Source organism: Schistocerca gregaria, chromosome 5 (assembly GCF_023897955.1).
Source record: "Schistocerca gregaria isolate iqSchGreg1 chromosome 5, iqSchGreg1.2, whole genome shotgun sequence".
NCBI classification, from domain to species: domain Eukaryota; kingdom Metazoa; phylum Arthropoda; class Insecta; order Orthoptera; family Acrididae; genus Schistocerca; species Schistocerca gregaria.
The window spans coordinates 667,542,626-667,558,718 of record NC_064924.1 but is presented as its reverse complement, the minus strand read 5'-3'; positions in this window follow the sequence as shown (position 1 = coordinate 667,558,718).

Sequence of the window (16,093 nt, the reverse complement as noted above, 5' to 3'; positions counted from 1 at the left end):
ACTCCACTATCTGTGTTAGACGGAGACGGCAGCCGACGCGAATCTCACGACATGCTTACACGCCTCCTCCTGCACACAGTGGCTGGGTGTTACATTTTTAACACGCTCACTCCACTACCTGTGTTAGACGGAGGTGGCAGCCGACGCGAATCTCACGACATGCTTACACGCCTCCTCCTGCACACAGTGGCTGGGTGTTACATTTTTAACACGCTCACTCCACTACCTGTGTTAGACAGAGGCGGCAGCGGACGCGAATCTCATGACATGCTTACACGCCTCCTCCTGCACACAGTGGCTGGGTGTTACATTTTTAACATGCTCACTCCACTACCTGTGTTAGACTGAGGCGGCAGCCGACGCGAATCTCAGGACATGCTTACACGCCTCCTCCTGCACACAGTGGCTGGGTGTTACATTTTTAACACGCTCACTCCACTACCTGTGTTAGACAGAGGCAGCAGCCGACGCGAATCTCACGACATGCTTACACGCCTCCTCCTGCACACAGTGGCTGTGTGTAACATTTTTAACACGCTCACTCCACTACCTGCGTTAGACGGAGGCGGCAGCCGACGCGAATCTCACGACATGCTTGCACTCCTCCTCCTGCACACAGTGGCTGGGTGTTACATTTTTAACACGCTCACTCCACTACCTGTGTTAGACGGAGGCGGCAGCCGACGCGAATCTCAAGACATACTGACACGCTTCCTCCTGCACACAGTGGCTGGGTGTTACATTTTTAAACACGCTCACTCCACTATCTGTGTTAGACGGAGGCGGCAGCCGACGCGAATCTCACGACATGCTTACACGCCTCCTCCTGCACACAGTGGCTGGGTGTTTCATTTTTAACACGCTCACTCCACTACCTGTGTTAGACGGAGTCGGCAGCCGACGCGAATCTAACGACATGCTTCCACGCCTCCTCCTGCACACAGTGGCTGGGTGTTACATTTTTAACACGCTCACTTCACTACCTGTGTTAGACGGAGGCGGCAGCCGACGCGAATCTCACGACATGCTTACACGCCTCCTCCTGCACACAGTGGCTGGGTGTTACATTTTTAACACGCTCACTCCACTACCTGTGTTAGACGGAGGCGGCAGCCGACGCGAATCTAACGACATGCTACCACGCCTCCTCCTGCACACAGTGGCTAGGTGTTACATTTTTAAAACGCTCACTCCACTACCTGTGTTAGACAGAGGCGGCAGCCGACGCGAATCTCACGACATGCTTACACGCCTCCTCCTGCACACAGTGGCTGGGTGTTACATTTTTAACACGCTCACTCCACTACCTGTGTTAGACTGAGGCGGCAGCCGACGCGAATCTCACGACATGCTTACACGCCTCCTCCTGCACACAGTGGCTGGGTGTTACATTTTTAAAACGCTCACTCCACTACCTGTGTTAGACGGAGGCGGCAGCCGACGCGAATCTCACGACATGCTTACACGCCTCCTCCTGCACACAGTGGCTGGGTGTTACATTTTTAACACGCTCACTCCACTACCTGTGTTAGACGGAGGCGGCAGCCGACGCGAATCTCACGACATGCTTACACGCCTCCTCCTGCACACAGTGGCTGGTTGTTACATTTTTAACACGCTCACTCCACTACCTGTGTTAGACAGAGGGGGCAGCCGACGCGAATCTCACGACATGCTTACACGCCTCCTCCTGCACACAGTGGCTGGGTGTTACATTTTTAAACACGCTCACTCCACTACCTGTGTTAGACGGAGGCGGCAGCCGACGCGAATCTCACGACATGCTTACACGCCTCCTCCTGCACACAGTGGCTGGGTGTTACATTTTTGACACGCTCACTCCACTATCTGTGTTAGACGGAGACGGCAGCCGACGCGAATCTCACGACATGCTTACACGCCTCCTCCTGCACACAGTGGCTGGGTGTTACATTTTTATCACGCTCACTCCACTACCTGTGTTAGACGGAGTTGGCAGCCGATGCGAATCTCACGACATGCTTACACGCCTCCTCCTGCACACAGTGGCTGGGTGTTACATTTTTAACACGCTCACTCCACTACCTGTGTTAGACAGAGGCGGCAGCGGACGCGAATCTCACGACATGCTTACACGCCTCCTCCTGCACACAGTGGCTGGGTGTTACATTTTTAACATGCTCACTCCACTACCTGTGTTAGACGGAGGGGGCAGCCGACGCTAATCTCACGACATGCTTACACGCCTCCTCCTGCACACAGTGGCTGGGTGTTACATTTTTAACACGCTCACTAAACTACCTGTGTTAGACAGAGGCGGCAGCGGACGCGAATCTCACGACATGCTTACACGCCTCCTCCTGCACACAGTGGCTGTGTGTAACATTTTTAACACGCTCACTCCACTACCTGCGTTAGACGGAGGCGGCAGCCGACGCGAATCTCACGACATGCTTACACTCCTCCTCCTGCACACAGTGGCTGGGTGATACATTTTAAACCCGCTCACTCCACTACCTGTGTTAGACGGAGGCGGCAGCCGACGCGAATCTCACGACATGCTTACACGCCTCCTCCTGCACACAGTGGCTGGTTGTTACATTTTTAACACGCTCACTCCACTACCTGTGTTAGACAGAGGGGGCAGCCGACGCGAATCTCACGACATGCTTACACGCCTCCTCCTGCACACAGTGGCTGTGTGTAACATTTTTAACACGCTCACTCCACTACCTGCGTTAGACGGAGGCGGCAGCCGACGCGAATCTCACGACATGCTTACACTCCTCCTCCTGCACACAGTGGCTGGGTGTTACATTTTTAACACGCTCACTCCACTACCTGTGTTAGACGGAGGCGGCAGCCGACGCGAATCTCACGACATACTGACACGCTTCCTCCTGCACACAGTGGCTGGGTGTTACATTTTTAAACACGCTCACTCCACTACCTGTGTTAGACGGAGGCGGCAGCCGACGCGAATCTCACGACATGCTTACACGCCTCCTCCTGCACACAGTGGCTGGGTGTTACATTTTTAACACGCTCACTTCACTACCTGTGTTAGACGGAGGCGGCAGCCGACGCGAATCTCACGACATGCTTACACGCCTCCTCCTGCACACAGTGGCTGGGTGTTACATTTTTAACACGCTCACTCCACTACCTGTGTTAGACGGAGGCGGCAGCCGACGCGAATCTAACGACATGCTACCACGCCTCCTCCTGCACACAGTGGCTAGGTGTTACATTTTTAAAACGCTCACTCCACTACCTGTGTTAGACAGAGGCGGCAGCCGACGCGAATCTCACGACATGCTTACACGCCTCCTCCTGCACACAGTGGCTGTGTGTTACATTTTTAACACGCTCACTCCACTACCTGTGTTAGACTGAGGCGGCAGCCGACGCGAATCTCACGACATGCTTACACGCCTCCTCCTGCACACAGTGGCTGGGTGTTACATTTTTAAAACGCTCACTCCACTACCTGTGTTAGACGGAGGCGGCAGCCGACGCGAATCTCACGACATGCTTACACGCCTCCTCCTGCACACAGTGGCTGGGTGTTACATTTTTAACACGCTCACTCCACTACCTGTGTTAGACGGAGGCGGCAGCCGACGCGAATCTCACGACATGCTTACACGCCTCCTCCTGCACACAGTGGCTGGTTGTTACATTTTTAACACGCTCACTCCACTACCTGTGTTAGACAGAGGGGGCAGCCGACGCGAATCTCACGACATGCTTACACGCCTCCTCCTGCACACAGTGGCTGGGTGTTACATTTTTAAACACGCTCACTCCACTACCTGTGTTAGACAGAGGCGGCAGCGGACGCGAATCTCACGACATGCTTACACGCCTCCTCCAGCACACAGTGGCTGGGTGTTACATTTTTAACATGCTCACTCCACTACCTGTGTTAGACGGAGGGGGCAGCCGACGCGAATCTCACGACATGCTTACACGCCTCCTCCTGCACACAGTGGCTGGGTGTTACATTTTTAACACGCTCACTCCACTACCTGTGTTAGACAGAGGCGGCAGCGGACGCGAATCTCACGACATGCTTACACGCCTCCTCCTGCACACAGTGGCTGTGTGTAACATTTTTAACACGCTCACTCCACTACCTGCGTTAGACGGAGGCGGCAGCCGACGCGAATCTCACGACATGCTTACACTCCTCCTCCTGCACACAGTGGCTGGGTGATACATTTTTAACACGCTCACTCCACTACCTGTGTTAGACGGAGGCGGCAGCCGACGCGAATCTCACGACATGCTTACACGCCTCCTCCTGCACACAGTGGCTGGGTGTTACATTTTTAACACGCTCACTCCACTACCTGTGTTAGACAGAGGGGGCAGCGGACGCGAATCTCACGACATGCTTACACGCCTCCTCCTGCACACAGTGGCTGGGTGTTACATTTTTAACATGCTCACTCCACTACCTGTGTTAGACGGAGGGGGCAGCCGACGCTAATCTCACGACATGCTTACACGCCTCCTCCTGCACACAGTGGCTGGGTGTTACATTTTTAACACGCTCACTAAACTACCTGTGTTAGACAGAGGCGGCAGCGGACGCGAATCTCACGACATGCTTACACGCCTCCTCCTGCACACAGTGGCTGTGTGTAACATTTTTAACACGCTCACTCCACTACCTGCGTTAGACGGAGGCGGCAGCCGACGCGAATCTCACGACATGCTTACACTCCTCCTCCTGCACACAGTGGCTGGGTGATACATTTTTAACACGCTCACTCCACTACCTGTGTTAGACGGAGGCGGCAGCCGACGCGAATCTCACGACATGCTTACACGCCTCCTCCTGCACACAGTGGCTGGTTGTTACATTTTTAACACGCTCACTCCACTACCTGTGTTAGACAGAGGGGGCAGCCGACGCGAATCTCACGACATGCTTACACGCCTCCTCCTGCACACAGTGGCTGTGTGTAACATTTTTAACACGCTCACTCCACTACCTGCGTTAGACGGAGGCGGCAGCCGACGCGAATCTCACGACATGCTTACACTCCTCCTCCTGCACACAGTGGCTGGGTGTTACATTTTTAACACGCTCACTCCACTACCTGTGTTAGACGGAGGCGGCAGCCGACGCGAATCTCACGACATACTGACACGCTTCCTCCTGCTCACAGTGGCTGGGTGTTACATTTTTAAACACGCTCACTCCACTACCTGTGTTAGACGGAGGCGGCAGCCGACGCGAATCTCACGACATGCTTACACGCCTCCTCCTGCACACAGTGGCTGGGTGTTACATTTTTAACACGCTCACTTCACTACCTGTGTTAGACGGAGGCGGCAGACGACGCGAATCTCACGACATGCTTACACGCCTCCTCCTGCACACAGTGGCTGGGTGTTACATTTTTAACACGCTCACTCCAGTACCTGTGTTAGACGGAGGCGGCAGCCGACGCGAATCTCACGACATGCTTCCACGCCTCCTCCTGAACACAGTGGCTGGGTGTAACATTTTTAACACGCTCACTCCACTACCTGCGTTAGACGGAGGCGGCAGCCGACGCGAATCTCACGACATGCTTACACGCCTCATCCTGCACACAGTGGCTGAGTGTTACATTTTTATCACGCTCACTCCACTACCTGTGTTAGACGGAGGCGGCAGCCGACGCGAATCTCACGACATGCTTACACGCCTCCTCCAGCACACAGTGGCTGGTTGTTACATTTTTAACACGCTCACTCCACTACCTGTGTTAGACGGAGGCGGCAGCCGATGCGAATCTCACGACATGCTGAAATGCCTCCTCCTGCACACAGTGGCTGGGTGTTACATTTTTAAACACACTCACACCACTACCTGTGTTAGACGGAGGAGGCAGCCGACGCGAATCTCACGACATGCTTACACGAATCTTCCTGCACACAGTGGCTGGGTGTTACATTTTTAATACGCTCACTCCACTACCTGTGTTAGACGGAGGCGGCAGCCGATGCGAATCTCACGACATGCTTACACGCCTCCTCCTGCACACAGTGGCTGGGTGTTACATTTTTAACACACTCATTCCACTACCTGTGTTAGACGGAGGCGGCAGCCGACGCGAATCTCACGACATGCTTACACGCCTCCTCCTGCACACAGTGGCTGGGTGTTACATTTATAAACACGCTCACTCCACTACCTGTGTTAGACGGAGGCGGCAGCCGACGCGAATCTCACGACATGCTTACACGCCTCCTCCTGCACACAGTGGCTGGGTGTTACATTTTTAACACGCTCACTCCACTACCTGTGTTAGACGGAGGCGGCAGCCGACGCGAATCTCACGACATCCTTACACGCCTCCTCCTGCACACAGTGGCTGGGTGTTACATTTTTAACACGCTCACTCCACTACCTGTGTTAGACGGAGGCGGCAGCCGACGCGAATCTCACGACATGCTTACACGCCTCCTCCTGCACACAGTGGCTGGGTGTTACATTTTTAACACGCTCACTCCACTATCTGTGTGAGACGGAGGTGGCAGCCGACGCGAATCTCACGACATGCTTACACGCCTCCTCCTGCACACAGTGGCTGGGTATTACATTTTTAAACACGCTCACTCCACTACCTGTGTTAGACGGAGACGGCAGCCGACGCGAATCTCACGACATGCTTACATGCCTCCTCCTGCACACAGTGGCTGGGTGTTACATTTTTAACACGCTCACTCCACTACCTGTGTTAGACGGAGGCGACAGCCGACGCGAATCTAACGACATGCTTACACGCCTCCTCCTGCACACAGTGGCTGGGTGTTACATTTTTAACACGGTCACTCTACTACCTGTGTTAGACTGAGGCGGCAGCTTACGCGAATCTCACGACATGCTTACACGCCTCCTCTTGCACACAGTGGCTGGGTGTAACATTTTTAATACGCTCACTCCACTACCTGTGTTAGACGGAGGCGGCAGCCGACGCGAATCTCACGACATGCGTACACGCCTCCTCCTGCACACAGTGGCTGGGTGTAACATTTTTAACATGCTCACTCCACTACCTGTGTTAGACGGAGGCGGCAGCCGACGCGAATCTCACGACATGCTTACACGCCTCCTCCTGCACACAGTGGCTGGGTGTTACATTTTTAACACGCTCACTCCACTACCTGTGTTAGACGGAGGCGGCAGCCGACACGAATCTCACGACATGCTTACACGCCTCCTCCTGCACACAGTGGCTGGTTGTTACATTTTTAACACGCTCACACCACTACCTGTGTTAGACGGAGGGGGCAGCCGACGCGAATCTCACGACATGCTTACACGCCTCCTCCTGCACGCAGTGGCTAGGTGTTACATTTTTAACACGCTCACTCCACTACCTGTGTTAGACGGAGGCGGCAGCCGACGCGAATCTCACGACATGCTTACACGCCTCCTCCTGCACACAGTGGCTGGGTGTTACATTTTTGACACGCTCACTCCACTATCTGTGTTAGACGGAGACGGCAGCCGATGCGAATCTCACGACATGCTTACACGCCTCCTCCTGCACACAGTGGCTGGGTGTTACATTTTTAAACATGCTTACTCCACTACCTGCATTAGACGGAGGCGGCAGCCGACGCAAATCTCACGACATGCTTACACGCCTCCTCCTGCACACAGTGGCTGGGTGTTACATTTTTAACACGCTCACTCCACTACCTGTGTTAGACGGAGGCGGCAGCCGACGCGAATCTCACGACATGCTTACACGCCTCCTCCTGCAAACAGTGGCTGGGTGTAACGTTTTTAACACGCTCACTCCACTACCTGTGTTAGACGGAGGCTGCAGCCTACGCGAATCTCACGACATGCTTACATGCCTCCTCCTGCACACAGTGGCTGGGTGTTACATTTTTAACACGCTCACTCCACTACCTGTGTTAGACGGAGGCGGCAGCCGACGCGAATCTCACGACATGCTTACACGCCTCCTCCTGCACAGAGTGGCTGGGTGTTACATTTTTAACACGCTCACTCCACTACCTGTGTTAGACGGAGGCAGCAGCCGACGCGAATCTCACGACATGCTTACACGCCTCCTCCTGCACACAGTGGCTGGGTGTTACATTTTTAACACGCTCACTTCACTACCTGTGTTAGACGGAGGCGGCAGCCGACGCAAATCTCACGACATGCTTACACGCCTCCTCCTGCACACAGTGGCTGGGTGTTACATTTTTAACACGCTCACTCCACTACCTGTGTTAGACGGAGGAGGCAGCCGACACGAATCTAACGACATGCTTACACGCCTCCTCCTGCACACAGTGGCTGGGTGTTACATTTTTAACACGCTCACTCCACTACCTGTGTTAGACGGAGGCGGCAGCCGACGCGAATCTCACGACATGCTTACACGCCTCCTCCTGCACACAGTGGCTGGGTGTTACATTTTTAACACGCTCACTCCACTACCTGTGTTAGACGGAGGCGGCAGCCGACGCGAATGTCACGACATGCTTACACGCCTCCTCCTGCACACAGTGGCTGTGTGTTACATTTTTAACATGCTCACTCCACTACCTGTGTTAGACGGAGGCGGCAGCCGACGCGAATCTCACGACATGCTTACACGCCTCCTCCTGCGCACAGTGGCTGGGTGTTACATTTTTAACACGCTCACTCCACTACCTGTGTTAGACGGAGACGGCAGCCGACGCGAATCTCACGACATGCTTACACGCCTCCTCCTGCACACAGTGGCTGGGTGTTACATTTTTAACACGCTCACTCCACTACCTGTGTTAGACGGAGGCGGCAGCCGACGCGAATCTCACGACATGCTTACACGCCTCCTCCTGCACAGAGTGGCTGGGTGTTACATTTTTAACACGCTCACTCCACTACCTGTGTTAGACGGAGGCAGCAGCCGACGCGAATCTCACGACATGCTTACACGCCTCCTCCTGCACACAGTGGCTGGGTGTTACATTTTTAACACGCTCACTTCACTACCTGTGTTAGACGGAGGCGGCAGCCGACGCAAATCTCACGACATGCTTACACGCCTCCTCCTGCACACAGTGGCTGGGTGTTACATTTTTAACACGCTCACTCCACTACCTGTGTTAGACGGAGGAGGCAGCCGACACGAATCTAACGACATGCTTACACGCCTCCTCCTGCACACAGTGGCTGGGTGTTACATTTTTAACACGCTCACTCCACTACCTGTGTTAGACGTAGGTGGCAGCCGACACGAATCTCACGACATGCTTACACGCCTCCTCCTGCACACAGTGGCTGGTTGTTACATTTTTAACACGCTCACACCACTACCTGTGTTAGACGGAGGGGGCAGCCGACGCGAATCTCACGACATGCTTACACGCCTCCTCCTGCATGCAGTGGCTGGGTGTTACATTTTTAACACGCTCACTCCACTACCTGTGTTAGACGGAGGCGGCAGCCGACGCGAATCTCACGACATGCTTACACGCCTCCTCCTGCACACAGTGGCTGGGTGTTACATTTTTAACACGCTCACTCCACTATCTGTGTTAGACGGAGACGGCAGCCGACGCGAATCTCACGACATGCTTACACGCCTCCTCCTGCACACAGTGGCTGGGTGTTACATTTTTAACACGCTCACTCCACTACCTGTGTTAGACGGAGGTGGCAGCCGACGCGAATCTCACGACATGCTTACACGCCTCCTCCTGCACACAGTGGCTGGGTGTTACATTTTTAACACGCTCACTCCACTACCTGTGTTAGACAGAGGCGGCAGCGGACGCGAATCTCACGACATGCTTACACGCCTCCTCCTGCACACAGTGGCTGGGTGTTTCATTTTTAACACGCTCACTCCACTACCTGTGTTAGACGGAGTCGGCAGCCGACGCGAATCTAACGACATGCTTCCACGCCTCCTCCTGCACACAGTGGCTGGGTGTTACATTTTTAAAACGCTCACTCCACTACCTGTGTTAGACGGAGGCGGCAGCCGACGCGAATCTCACGACATGCTTACACGCCTCCTCCTGCACACAGTGGCTGGGTGTTACATTTTTAACACGCTCACTCCACTACCTGTGTTAGACGGAGGCGGCAGCCGACGCGAATCTCACGACATGCTTACACGCCTCCTCCTGCACACAGTGGCTGGGTGTTACATTTTTAACACGCTCACTCCACTACCTGTGTTAGACAGAGGCGGCAGCGGACGCGAATCTCACGACATGCTTACACGCCTCCTCCTGCACACAGTGGCTGGTTGTTACATTTTTAACATGCTCACACCACTACCTGTGTTAGACGGAGGCGGCAGCCGACGCGAATCTCACGACATGCTTACACGCCTCCTCCTGCACACAGTGGCTGGGTGTTACATTTTTAACACGCTCACTCCACTACCTGTGTTAGACAGAGGCGGCAGCGGACGCGAATCTCACGACATGCTTACACGCCTCCTCCTGCACATAGTGGCTGGGTGTTACATTTTTAACACGCTCACTCCACTACCTGTGTTAGACGGAGGCGGCAGCCGACGCGAATCTCACGACATGCTTACACGCCTCCTCCTGCACACAGTGGCTGTGTGTTACATTTTTAACACGCTCACTCCAGTACCTGTGTTAGACGGAGGCGGCAGCCGACACGAATCTCACGACATGCTTCCACGCCTCCTCCTGAACACAGTGGCTGGGTGTAACATTTTTAACACGCTCACTCCACTACCTGTGTTAGACGGAGGCGGCAGCCGACGCGAATCTCACGACATGCTTACACGCCTCCTCCTGCACACAGTGGCTGTGTGTAACATTTTTATCACGCTCACTCCACTACCTGTGTTAGACGGAGGTGGCAGCCGACGCGAATCTCACGACATGCTTACACGCCTCCTCCTGCACACAGTGGCTGGGTGTTACATTTTTAACACGCTCACTCCACTACCTGTGTTAGACGGAGTCGGCAGCCGACGCGAATCTCACGACATGCTTACACGCCTCCTCCTGCACACAGTGGCTGGGTGTTACATTTTTAACATGCTCACTCCACTATCTGTGTGAGACGGAGGTGGCAGCCGACGCGAATCTCACGACATGCTTACACGCCTCCTCCTGCACACAGTGGCTGGGTATTACATTTTTAAACACGCTCACTCCACTACCTGTGTTAGACGGAGACGGCAGCCGACGCGAATCTCACGACATGCTTACATGCCTCCTCCTGCACACAGTGGCTGGGTGTTACATTTTTAACTCGCTCACTCCACTACCTGTGTTAGACGGAGGCGACAGCCGACGCGAATCTAACGACATGCTTACACGCCTCCTCCTGCACACAGTGGCTGGGTGTTACATTTTTAACACGCTCACTCCACTACCTGTGTTAGACGGAGGCGGCAGCCGACGCGAATCTCACGACATGCTTACACGCCTCCTCCTGCACACAGTGGTTGGGTGTTACATTTTTAACACGCTCACTCCACTACCTGTGTTAGACGGAGGCGGCAGCCAACGCGAATCTCACGACATGCTTACACGCCTCCTCCTGCACACAGTGGCTGGGTGTTACATTTTTAACACGCTCACTCTACTACCTGTGTTAGACTGAGGCGGCAGCTTACGCGAATCTCACGACATGCTTACACGCCTCCTCCTGCACACAGTGGCTGGGTGTAACATTTTTAATACGCTCACTCCACTACCTGTGTTAGACGGAGGCGGCAGCCGACGCGAATCTCACGACATGCTTACACGCCTCCTCCTGCACACAGTGGCTGGGTGTTACATTTTTAACACGCTCACTCCACTACCTGTGTTAGACGGAGGCGGCAGCCGACGCGAATCTCCCGACATGCGTACATGCCTCCTCCTGCACACAGTGGCTGGGTGTAACATTTTTAACACGCTCACTCCACTACCTGCGTTAGACGGAGGCGGCAGCCGACGCGAATCTCACGACATGCTTACACGCCTCCTCCTGCACACAGTGGCTGGGTGTTACATTTTTAACACGCTCACTCCACTACCTGTGTTAGACGGAGGCGGCAGCCGACGCGAATCTCACGACATACTGACACGCCTCCTCCTGCACACAGTGGCTGGGTGTTACATTTTTAAACACGCTCACTCCACTACCTGTGTTAGACGGAGGCGGCAGCCGACGTGAATCTCACGACATGCTTACACGCCTCCTCCTGCACACAGTGGCTGGGTGTTACATTTTTAACATGCTCACTCCACTACCTGTGTTAGACGGAGGCGGCAGCCAACGCGAATCTCACGACATGCTTACACGCCTCCTCCTGCACACAGTGGCTGGGTGTTACATTTTTAAACACGCTCACTCCACTACCTGTGTTATACGGAGGCGGCAGCCGACGCGAATCTCACGACATGCTTACACGCCTCCGCCTGCACACAGTGGCTGGGTGTTACATTTTTAACACGCTCACTCCACTACCTGTGTTAGACGGAGGCGGCAGCCGACGCGAATCTCACGACATGCTTACACGCCTCCTCCTGCACACAGTGGATGGGTGTTACATTTTTAAACACCCTCGCTCCACTATCTGTGTTACTCTAAAATTTGCTTACAGCCCCGTAATTCCTTTCGTCCACTTTACTTTCGATACGTATGCGTTTTGTAACGTCACAGTTACGAAAATGAAGAGGATTGCTAGAAAAAAAATTCTTTTTCCTATTTTATCATTATGGTGGTCATGGTACAGATCTGTCACCAGCATGATTATAATCTTTTAGCACTTTTGTAAGTTACACAAGTCACAGTGTGCCCACTGTGGAACACTTACAAGGAATGGTAAGATAAGGACAAGAGACGTAGTTAGCTAAAGAAGGTTCTGGTGCCCTTTTGATATGAAATTGATATGCAAATTAATTCAATTGTGACAGCTGGTTGATCACTACAGATAATCCGTCCTCCTCAGAAAACTCCCACCCAAACCCCTTCCCCCTCCCTCTCTACCTCCTCCTATATGCCTCTGAAAAGGGAGATTTGTTCAGTTTTGAATCGCTTTTTCCACTCCTTGGAAATTCCCCGCCTCCTTCTCCATCTCTTCCACTTCCGTGGGAAATCCCCGAGCCCTTCCATCCCCCTACATCTGGAAATTGGCGAGGAAAACACTCAGTCTGTGCTGGAGAGTAAGCATCTCACGACACGAAATACAAATCGTTTCAATAGTCATAATATGTTGATAGACACTTAAAGTAGTAAGGGAGTTTTGCTATTTGGGGAGCAAAATAACTGATGATGGACGAAGTAGAGAGGATATAAAGTGTAGACTGGAAATGGCAAGGAAAGCGTTTCTGAAGAAGAGAAATTTTTTAACATCGAGTAAGATTTAAGTGTCAGGAAGTCGTTTCTGCAAGTATTTGAATGGGGTGTAGCGATGTATGGAAGTGGAATATGGACGATAAGTAGTTTGGACAAGAAGAGAATAGAAGCTTTCGAAATGTGGTGCTACAGAAGAATGCTGAAGATTAGATGGGTAGAACACATAGTTAATGAGGAGGTACTGAATAGGATTGGGGAGAAGAGGAGTTTGTGGCACAATTTGACTAGAAGAAGGGATCTGTTGGTAGGACATGTTCTGAGGCATCAAGGGATCACCAATTTAGTATCGGAGGGCAGCGTGGAGGGTAAAAATCGTAGAGGAAGACCAAGAGATGAATACACTAGTCAGATTCAGAAGGATGTAGTTTGCAGTAGGTACTGGGAGATGAAGAAGCTTGCACAGGATAGAGCAGCATGGAGAGCTGCATCAAACCTGTCTCTGGGCTGAAGACCACAACAACAAGAATGCTGAAATAACAATAAAAGAAAATTAACTTCGAAATCTGAACAAATGCTACGAAATACACACACAGTGCTTTGATACAATGAAACTTTTTTACGAAAACAACACTTCCATCTTCGAACACACTATCATCTGATGCTGGGAAATCAGACTCATGCCATGAACTTAAGTATGTGCTTAGCCTCAGGCGTTTGGCACTGCCGCTGGTGTTGCTGCTGGTGTTGCTGCTGGTGTTGCTTGAAAATGCTGGATCTTGCAATCAAACGTACATGGAAACAGGCAAACTGATGACCAAACTAGCGCAACCGTGGACGATAGCAGAATGAGGATGAGAGTGAAGGGGGTAGAGTTTATATACCTTCACTGCTTCAGCATCAGCAAAAAGGAACGCAGAATTATGAGGAAGGATGAAGACCTTCATCTGCCTGTTTGGACATGTAGATTACCACACAAACAGGAAGCAGCCACTTGAGAGAGACACGAAGCGAGTCTGGAGTTTAGTGTGCAAAGGAATGCTACCACCTGATCCTTCGTTGAGAGCCGCAAGAACAAAGGATGGAATTTTACAATAAATCTGCAGCGTGGATGCAGACGGAGCTCATACGAAGGGTACAAAATCTCGAACGAGAACCTCAAATAACTCGGAGAACAAAATAAAGAATGGTTGGTATTTCACACAGAATTTAGATACCCGTTGTACAAATAATTTAATACATGGCACAATGGAGCATGCTATAGCTTGCTAGCTATGAATCAATGAGCACGTGGAATGGTGGTAGACAAAGGTGGACACACCAGTCACAGAGAAACCATTACTAAAAGAAGCTCAAATTCATTCAATAGACTTACATGAAATTTTATATGCTGCCCCACAGAAGGTACCATATTTTGTCAGTTTTGGAGCAATGAAACACGTGGGGTGGTGATGGTCAAAGGTGGGCATGATAGGAACAAATTAATTATCTCTAGAGTTGGGAAAAATGTACTCATAATCCGAAGGGAACCAGATATAATCAAATATTAACAATGTATTATCCTGAAATTCTCAGGCCATGTGATACTTGGACAGAAATTGGTACCTCCAACTCTCACCGAGACCGAATGACTGTTGTGGCGGACGCAGAGAAACGGGTCCACGTTCCAACAAGTGGTGTGGGAAAGGAAGTTGGTGGCTGTGACCAACTACAGAGCGAAAAAATGCGAACCCGTCGTGATCTTTGACTCTTCCTCTAGTCTCCCTTGTAGTTAGGTTGGCAATGGTTCTATACCACTCATGCACCCGTGGCCGCTTCGCGTAACTATTAAAACTTACAATACACTCATTTTCATGTATTTAGAGACCAAGGGGGGAAACTCAAGGATCGGAAAGGATGTGTATAAGTGAATAAACGAAGAAGTCGGCCAATTCCCATTTCACAAGCCAGGCCATTCGTCCACTTACAATTTAAATCCACAATAGCGTTGTAGGTATGCAAGTTGAGTCAGAATAATGATATTGAAACGCTGTATAGGGTCTCGTTTCAACATAAAGTTGGCATAAGAGAAAAATGATCGTATTAGAGTAACGCTACAATCTCTCAAAATTAAATATCTGGAGCTCTTGCCACTATTTGTGTGTCGGAAATTCCAATTCCTGCAGTACAGCGACACATTTTTAATTCCATTTCTCACTCAAAAAGTTAATTTATCATTACTTTATGACACAGAAAAAAACACAAAGAAGTATAAAATGATCCTCTCCAAAACAATGCACACGATAATGTATAAAATTACAAAGCGAACGAATTTCGTAGAACGCTTTTCGCAAGAATTTAATTTAACTAGACACAAGTCATTGCAACGCCGAGTTAAACACAATGCACCCGTATCACAGAAAATGACATCAAAGTCACAGTGTCAGCCTTATTACGTATATTTTATATGTACTCATACACTGTAATTCGACTACTGATTTACAAGACAAGGTATATGTCATTTCAACGATGAAATGTCATTTATGCATGCCGGATATTTTGTGACATTTAAACCTGTACTTGAGAATGGCTATAAAGCCGAAATGATGAGTTTATGAAATAACTGGACATTAATTTACGGTCAAATGACGAAAATTTGTTTCAGAAAGGAGGAACGATTGTTGGGGAGGTTTGACGTTCGTAGTCTTTTCTCCAGAGATACTTTGGAGGACTGAGTTGTTTTGGAAATCAGGCTTGTGCAAACACAATTAGTTTATTTTTATGTTTACCCAGACATTTCTTAAAATTACATCACTAACTGAACTATATTATTATCCATCGATT